Consider the following 8,005-nt stretch of genomic DNA (forward strand, 5'->3'; position numbering starts at 1 on the left):
CTGGTCTTGAACTCCTGACCTCAAGTGATCTGCCTGCCTGGGCCTCCCAAAGTGCTGGCATTACAGGTATGAGCCACCGTGTCCAGCCAAAGTTTCGATCTACTTTGAACTTTTTCAATGTGGAAACAATTCTCATAACTGAAAGTTAGTGTGAAAGTGATGGAATCTCCCTTAGTCAATGTCATCAAGGAGCAAGGCAGGCAAATCAGACAAATCCTGCCTGCGAGTAGAAGAGAAAGCTGTGCTCTGATTGTACCACACTGAGATGAGCCTGTTGATTAATCGTGGTGAACATGTATGTGCTATGTACGCACTGACTGCCATGCGTAGGTCACGCTTGCTGATGTTTAGTGGATCTGTGGCGGCGGTGGAGGGGCGAACAGCAGTGGGAGGGGGATTTGTATTTTTTTCTTTTCTTTTTCTTGAGACAGAGTTTTGCTAATGTTGCCCAGGCTGGGGCGCAATGGCGACATCTCAGCTGACTGCAACCTCCACCTCCCGGGTTCAAGTGATTCTCTTGCCTCAGCCTCCCAAGTAGCTGTGATTACAGGTGTGTGCCATCACACCTGGCTAATTTTTTGTATTTATAGTAGAGACAGGGTTTCACCATGTTGGCCAGGCTGGTCTTAAACTCCTGACCTCAAATGATCCACTGGCCTCAGCCTCCCAAAGTGCTGGGATTACAGGCGTGAGCCACCACGCCTGGCCTGTATTTACTTCACTGTATAGAATTTTGACCTAAGTTCTGTTTTGTCTATTTTTAAAAAATCCAGTTCAGGGCCCAGTGCGGTGGCTCACACCTATAATCCTAGCACTGTGGGAGGCTGAGGCGAGCGATCACGAGGTCAGGAGTTCGAGACCAGCCTGATCAACATGGTGAAACCCCCGTCTCTACTAAAAATACAAAAATTAGCCAGGCTTGGTGGCAGGCACCCGTAATCCCAGCTACTCGAGAGCCTGAGGCAGGAGAACCACTTGAACCCAGGAGGCAGAGGTTGCAGTGAGCCGAGCTCGCACCACTGCATTCCGGCCTAGGCAACAAGAACAAACTGTATCTCAAAAAAATTTTTAAAAATCCAGTTCAGGCCAGATGCAGTGGCTCATGCCTATAATCCCAGCACTTTGGGAGGTGAAGGCGAGTGGATCACTTGAGCCAGGAGTTTGAGACCAGCCTGGGGAACATGGCAAAACCCTGTCTCTACAAAAAATACGAAAGTTAGCTGGGCATGATGGTGCACACCTGTGGTCCCAGCTACTTGGGAGGCTGAGGCTCTCCTGCCTGAGAGGTTGATGATACAGCGAGCCAAGATCATTCCACTGCACTCCAGCTTGGGTGATGGAGCAAGACCCTGTCTCAATAAAAAATAAAAATAAAAATCCAGTTCTTTAGGGCCACCCGCAATTCAGGTGACAGCCCTGTTTTCTCCCAACACTCCCTCATTTGCTACCTTCTGGATTTGGAGTGTGCCTGATCCGACTTTCCTCTTTCCCAGCCCTGACCTGGTGCCTTTTATACTATGCACATGCCTGGAAGAGACCCAGGCTTCTTCCTTCCCTTCCACCCTTGTATCTTTAGGGTTTCCATCATGCCCAGTGTGACAGCACCAGAACGTAGAGCTTAGTGGTTAAGGGCGCAAAGTCTGAAGTCACTACCCGGGCTAATAGCTTTATGCTTCAGCTTCCTCATCGCTGAAAAGGAGATGATAGTTCCGACCTCATAACGTTGTTGTGAGGATTATAGGAGCCAACACACGGTGCCATATGTAACTGAGGGTGGACATGCCCGTGGCACTGAGGGTTGGGCCCAGCAGCCATGAGAGGGGGCTCTAGTGGTCACTAGGAGACAGACAATAGGTTATGTCAGAAGGACCACGCGGAATGGAAATCCACCCAGCCAATGAGATTGGAGAGTGATCTCCAGCAGCAGCAACACAAAAGACATTCACTTTGCATGAAATGTCACCTAGACCATGGGGAGGACTGGGAGTCAGTTACCTTGGTGCTCTCCAAGAAGCCACATGTCCTGGGAGTCACACCCTTGTGTGAATCTGGACTGGGCTGATGACTGGCTTTAGTCAGCAGTGTGGCAGCAGGAGCTCCTCCTTCAGAACACCTGTACTGACCACACAGGGGGAAACCCCTAGGCGGCCAGCTTCCCCATTAGGCCCCTAGACGAGCAGCTGAAGAAAATCCAGAGGAAATTGTTATTTTTATTTTTTATTTTATTTAATTTATTTATTTTTGAGATGGAGTCTCGCTCTGTCAGTCGCCCAGGTTGGAGTGCAGTGGAGCGAACTTGGCTCACTGCAACCTCTGCCTCCTGGGTTCAAGCGATTCTCCTGCCTCAGCCTCCCAAACAGCTGGGACCACAGGTGCACATCACCACACCTGGCTAAGTTTTTTTTTTTTTTTTTTTGAGACGGAGTCTGGCTCTGTTGCCCAAGCTGGAGTGCAGTGGCCGCATCTCGGCTCACTGCAAGCTCTGCCTCCCGGGTTTACGCCATTCTCCTGCCTCAGCCTCCCGAGTAGCTGGGACTACAGGCGCCCGCTACCTCACCCGGCTATTTTTTTTTTTTTTTTTTTTTTTTTGTATTTTTAGTAGAGACAGGGTTTCACCGTGTTAGCCAGGATGGTCTTGATCTCCTGACCTCGTGATCCGCCCATCTCGGCCTCCCAAAGTGCTGGGATTACAGGCTTGAGCCACTGCGCCCGGCCAAGTTTTGTATTTTTAGTAGAGCCGGGGTTTCACCACGTTAACCAGGATGCTCTCGATCTCCTGACCTCGTGATCTGCCTGCCTCGGCCTCTCAAAGTACTGGGATTACAGGCATAAGCCACCGTTCCCGGCCGGAATTATTATTTTTTTTAAATGGCAGTCCCCCCCCTGCACCCCTGTTTAAGTTAGGATGGGGTCCCATTCTGCCTTCACAGTACTGGGACCCCCGCATTGTCTGGAAAGGAGTCTGACTAGCCTGCTAGAGAAAAGCTCTGGAAAAGCCCATCCAGCATTTCAGCTTCCCTCCAGCTGAGCCAGGCCCCAGATGAATGCCCGCCCATGGGTGAACACCAGCAGGGCCAGCAGAAAATGACCCAGCGGAGCCCAGAGCTGGGAACGAAACGGCTGTTGTAAGCCACTTCATTCTGGGGTGGTTTGCGACATAGCAGTAGGTAACTGGGACAAGGACCAAGTGCTGTTTTTGCTGCTTTGTTTGCTTAAGAGATCCCTGGAGTTCTTGTAGCCTGGGTATAGCAGGAGAAGAAGGGGAGCCTCCCCGAGCAGGACCCCCTGGTTATTTGCATGAGCTCCAGATCTCCTGGCATCACTGTAATTCCCTAGCAGTTGACCTTGGTTTCTGTGTGGGAGGAAGGAGGCAGCTGGATGGAGGGGGAAGAGACGAGAATGTAGAGGAGACCCACCTGTGTTCAAAGCCATCTCTGCCACGCCCCGGTTGTATGACTGTGGGCAAGCTATTAAATTTCTATGAGCTTCATTCCTCATCTGTAAAATGGATCTCCTTACAGAATTGTTGCAAGGATGACAAGACGTTACATGTAAAGCAGAACAATACCTTAACATAATAGGTTTCCAAAACATGATAGCTGTTATGATTTTACCTCCTGAGAGCTGGGGGCAAAGGGGGCTCTAAGACTGGTGGGTCAGGCCCTGTGGGACCCAGAAATGTTCTGTTGCAGGGATCAATAGCGTCATCTCCTTGTTAGGAAAAGAGTTACCCCCAGCACCCAATATTTGCCAGTTCCTACCCCAAACACGGCTGGGCTCATGTCTTAGATAAGGTGTCTCATTGCCCCATTAGGCCGCCGGCTGTCCTGGAGCCAGTGTGTTCAGAGGGTCCCTGGGCTCAAGTCTAGGAGGATCATGCCATCTGATCCCACCGAACATGAACTGATCCGATGCCTGAACTGATTACACTGAGTATGAGACCCAACCTAGCCAGCTCCCCAATCCAACCTACGGACCAATCACTGAAACCTGATATTTCAAGGAATCCTGAAGGGGTCATTTTTAGAAATTGCTATCCTCCTTGATGAAGTTGGAATGGGGTCTAACTGCAGAGGATAGAAAACTCCCCAAATACCAATGGCTTAAACAGTAGTTTCTTTATTTTTCATGTAAAAGAAATCCAGAGCTGGCTCCATATGTTATAGGGACCTCGGCTCCTTTCTTTCCATCCTGCTGTCCTCAGCCTTACAAATACTTACTTCATAGTCCATAAGGGCTGCCAGAGACCCCAACATCACATCTCTGTTTGTTAACAGAAGAAACAGGAGAGAATGAATGAAAGGAGAGAATGAAAAGGTGACCACTTCCTTGCAAGGAGCTTTCCAGCCAGTAAAATGTAAGCAGAAGTATGAGGAACACTCATACTTAATCACAAGCCTAATGACAAAGCTATACCTGGCTGCAAGAGGGATTGAGAAATTAAGTCCTAAGTAATAAAATCAAAGTTCTATGGGTGACAAAGAAGTTCTGAAGCTAGACAGTGGTGGTGGTTGCACAACCTTGTGAATATGCGAAACGCTGAATGCTTTAAATGGGTTAAAATAGTGAATTTTGTTATGTGTGAATTTTACCACGATAAAAAAAAAATCAGAGTTCTGTTCAAAAGGAATAGGATGCAAATGAATATTGGAGTAGACACCCAGTGGTCTTGCTATGCCTGGTTTTTTAATTGCAACCATTTAATAGTATCAGGTATCTCAGGATCATGTGCACACCTTGTAGTCAGGGGCCGGGGTCTGTGACTCGGAAGCTGGGGAGGGTTGCTGGCTAGCAACGTTCATCATTAGGATTTAGCAAAGAAGCTTCCTGAAAGCGAGGGATACCTGTATTGGCAACTGGAGGTGCGTGGAATTACATCCCATGATCTGAAGCAGTTTAGTTAAAAGTGGGCTTTAGGATAAATAAGTATCCTTCCTTCCTTCCTTCTTTCCTTCCTTCCTTCCTTCCTTCCTTCCTTCCTTCCTTCCTTCCTTCCTTCCTTCCTTCCTTCCTTCCTCCCTCCCTCCCTCCCTCCCTCCCTTCCTCCCTTCCTCCCTCCCTCCTTTCTTTTCTTTTCTTTCTCTCTTTTTCTTTCTTTTTTCTTTGTTTCTTTCTTTTTATTTCTTTTTTCTTTTTCCCCTTCCTTCCTTCCTTCCTTCCTTCCTTCCTTCCTTCCTTCCTTCCTTCCTTCCTTCCCTCCCTCCCTCCCTCCTTCCTTCCTCTCTCTCTCTCTCTCTCTCTCTCTCTCTCTCTCCTTCTTCTTACTTATTTTTGAGACAGGGTCTTACTCTGTCACCCAGACTGGAGTGCAGTGGTGTGAACATGACTCACTGCAGCATCAACCTGCTGGGCTCAAGCAAACCTCCCACTTCAGCCCCACAAGTATCTGGGACTACAGGTATGCACCACCCTGCTCAGCTAATTTTTTAAAACATAGACACAGGGTCTCGCTATATTGCCTCAGCTGGTTTCGTTTGCTTGTTTGTTTTTAGAGATGGGGTCTTGCACTGTGCCCAGGCTGGAGTGTAGTGGTGCAACCGTAGATGGCAGCTCACTGCATCCTTGAACTTCTGGGCTTGCATGATCATCCCACCTCAGTCTCCCAAGTAGCTGGGACTACAGCTGTGCGACTCCATACCTGGCTAATTTATTTGTAGAGATGGGGTCTTGCTATGTTGGCCAGGTTGGTTTCAAACTCCTGGATTCAAGCGATTCTCCTGCCTCAGCCTCCCAAAATGCTGGGATTATAGGTGTGAGCCACCATACCAGGCCCAAACAAGTTTTATTATTATTATTATTACTATTATTATTATTATTTTTGAGACAGAGTCTCTCTCTCTTGCCCAGGCTGGAGTGCAGTGGTGCGATCTTGGCTCACTGCAACCTCCATCTCCTGGGTTGAAGTGATTCTCCTGCCTCAGCCTCCTGAGTAGCTGGGATTACAGGCTTGTGCCATCATGCCTGGCTAATTTTTGTATTTTTAGTAGAGACGAAGTTTCACCATGTTGGCCAGGCTGGTCTTGAACTCCTGACCTCAGGTGATCCGCCCACCTTGGCCTCCCAAAGTGCTGGGATTACAGGCATAAGCCACCACTCCCAGCCCCAACCAAATATTCTTATGTGGTGTATAAGTCTGTGTGGGCTGCCCTAACAAAATGTACAGACCTGGTGGCTTAAACAGCAGAAATTTCTCACAGTTTTGGAGGCTGGAAATCCAAGATCAAGATGCCAGTCAATTCAGTTTGTGGTTTGTTCTCTTCCTGGCTTATAGACAGCTGCCTTCTTGCTGTGTCCCCACATGGCACAGAGAGCGAGAAAGAGAGAGAGAGGAGTGGGGAGAGTCAGCCCTTTCTGGTGTCTCTTCTTATGAGGACACTAATCCTATCAGATCTGGGTCCCATTATTCTGACCTCATCTAACCTTTGTTAGCTCCTTTAGGTCCTATCTCCAAATACAGTCACATCGGGGGTTAGGGCTTTGATACGGTTTGGATCTGTGTTCACCCTCAAATATACTGTGGAAGTATAATCCTCAATGTTGGAGGCAGGGCCTGAGGGAGGTGATTGGATCATGGGGGTGGTTTCTCATGAATGGTTTAGCACCATCTCCCTTGGTGCTGTCGTCGGGATAGTGAGTTCTCATGAGTATCCCCCTCTCTTTCTTCCTCCTGCTCCGGCCATGTGAAATGCTGGTTTCCTCTTTGACTTCCGCCATGATTGGAAGCTTCCTGAGGCCTCCCCAGAAACGGAAGTTGTCATGCTTGTATAGCCTGGGGAACTGCGAGCCAGTTAAACCTCTTCTCTTTATAAATTACCTAGTCTCAGGTATTTCTCTATAGCAGTGCAAGAACAGACAATACAGCCTTCAGCATATGAATTTTGGGGGAACACAAGTCAGTCTATACAACATGTGGTCAGGATAGAGTCATGACTTAATGATGCAGAGAAAAATGAATGTATATCCCCCCTAGCCAGCGTTCTAGAGGCAGTCATAGAGCTTTATTATCCACCTCCCATTCAATGACCATTTTCTCCCATTGTTTTCCTGAATAGTCCAGGCCGGGCCAAGTGTTTGCTTCTGAACTTGATCTGATAGCTCTTTGTAACCTGCAGCCCACATTCAGGATTTCCCTGTTTCTGAAAACACCAGGGAAAGCTTTTGTCCAGATGGCCTGCATTTTCACTCCACCCCCAAAACAAAGGGGATGGTCTCCTGCCTTGCATGAAATGTCACCTAGGAAAGAAAGCAGGGAGGATATTGCAGAGACCAAAGCAGGGAGTATGACTAAAAAGTGACTTGGCCACCTCTCCTGCCTCAACTGTCCCCAGAGGACTGAGTCTGGCCCATTTGTCCAGGGCAGGGAACAGGACGGGAGAGATGGGGAAGCGAGAGGGTTAAGTCTGTCCAAGCCTTTCAATGTGATGAGACAAGTGTGGAGTGTCTGCCAAGAACAGGTCAGGTTCAAAACAGGAAACCCGAGGGTAATGATGGGCACTTCTCTGTCGATTTTACATGGATCTCTAGGGAAAGTACTGGAACTGATCTCATTCTATATACATATATATATATTTTACAACTCAGATTGAAGAGGAAGTGCACAATGAGCTCTGCAGCTTTGCCAGTGATGCTAATCTCTTCCAGGTGCTGAAACACTAAGGTAATGGGGAAACGCTGTAGGAAGCTCCGACTGCCCTTACTAGGAGGCCAGGAGACTGGCCCTTGCAGGGGCACGAGTGAAGTGGGGTACCCAAGGGCAGAGCCAGGCTCTGCTGCCCTTATTCTCACAAGCTGCAGCAAATGTACTCCCTGATTTCCTGCAGCTCCCAGTGTTGGTGTGGGCAGCGGGGGAGAGGTGGGATGGAGTGTTGGGGGCCCTGGCCCTCTTGGGAGCCCCTGTAGCAGCCCTGCCTCCTTCCTGACCTGCGCACAGAAGCTGGGCTTTCCTGGATACTCCTGGGTTTCCCTCCTTGTGCACTGCTTGGCTGTGTGGGTACCTCCGTTTCTT

At 48.8% G+C, this 8,005-nt stretch overlaps 1 long non-coding RNA gene across 1 annotated transcript; it reads left to right on the top strand.

The window, feature by feature from the left end:
• The first annotated feature begins 1,983 nt into the window (after positions 1-1,983).
• On the top strand, positions 1,984-7,788 carry LOC139362714 (uncharacterized). Its single transcript, XR_011621908.1, has 5 exons — positions 1,984-3,125; positions 3,815-3,933; positions 4,278-4,357; positions 5,281-5,398; positions 7,582-7,788. It is a non-coding gene; the product is annotated as an uncharacterized lncRNA (long non-coding RNA).
• The last annotated feature ends 217 nt before the right edge of the window (positions 7,789-8,005 follow it).

This window comes from Macaca nemestrina, chromosome 4 (assembly GCF_043159975.1).
Source record: "Macaca nemestrina isolate mMacNem1 chromosome 4, mMacNem.hap1, whole genome shotgun sequence".
Taxonomy (NCBI): domain Eukaryota; kingdom Metazoa; phylum Chordata; class Mammalia; order Primates; family Cercopithecidae; genus Macaca; species Macaca nemestrina.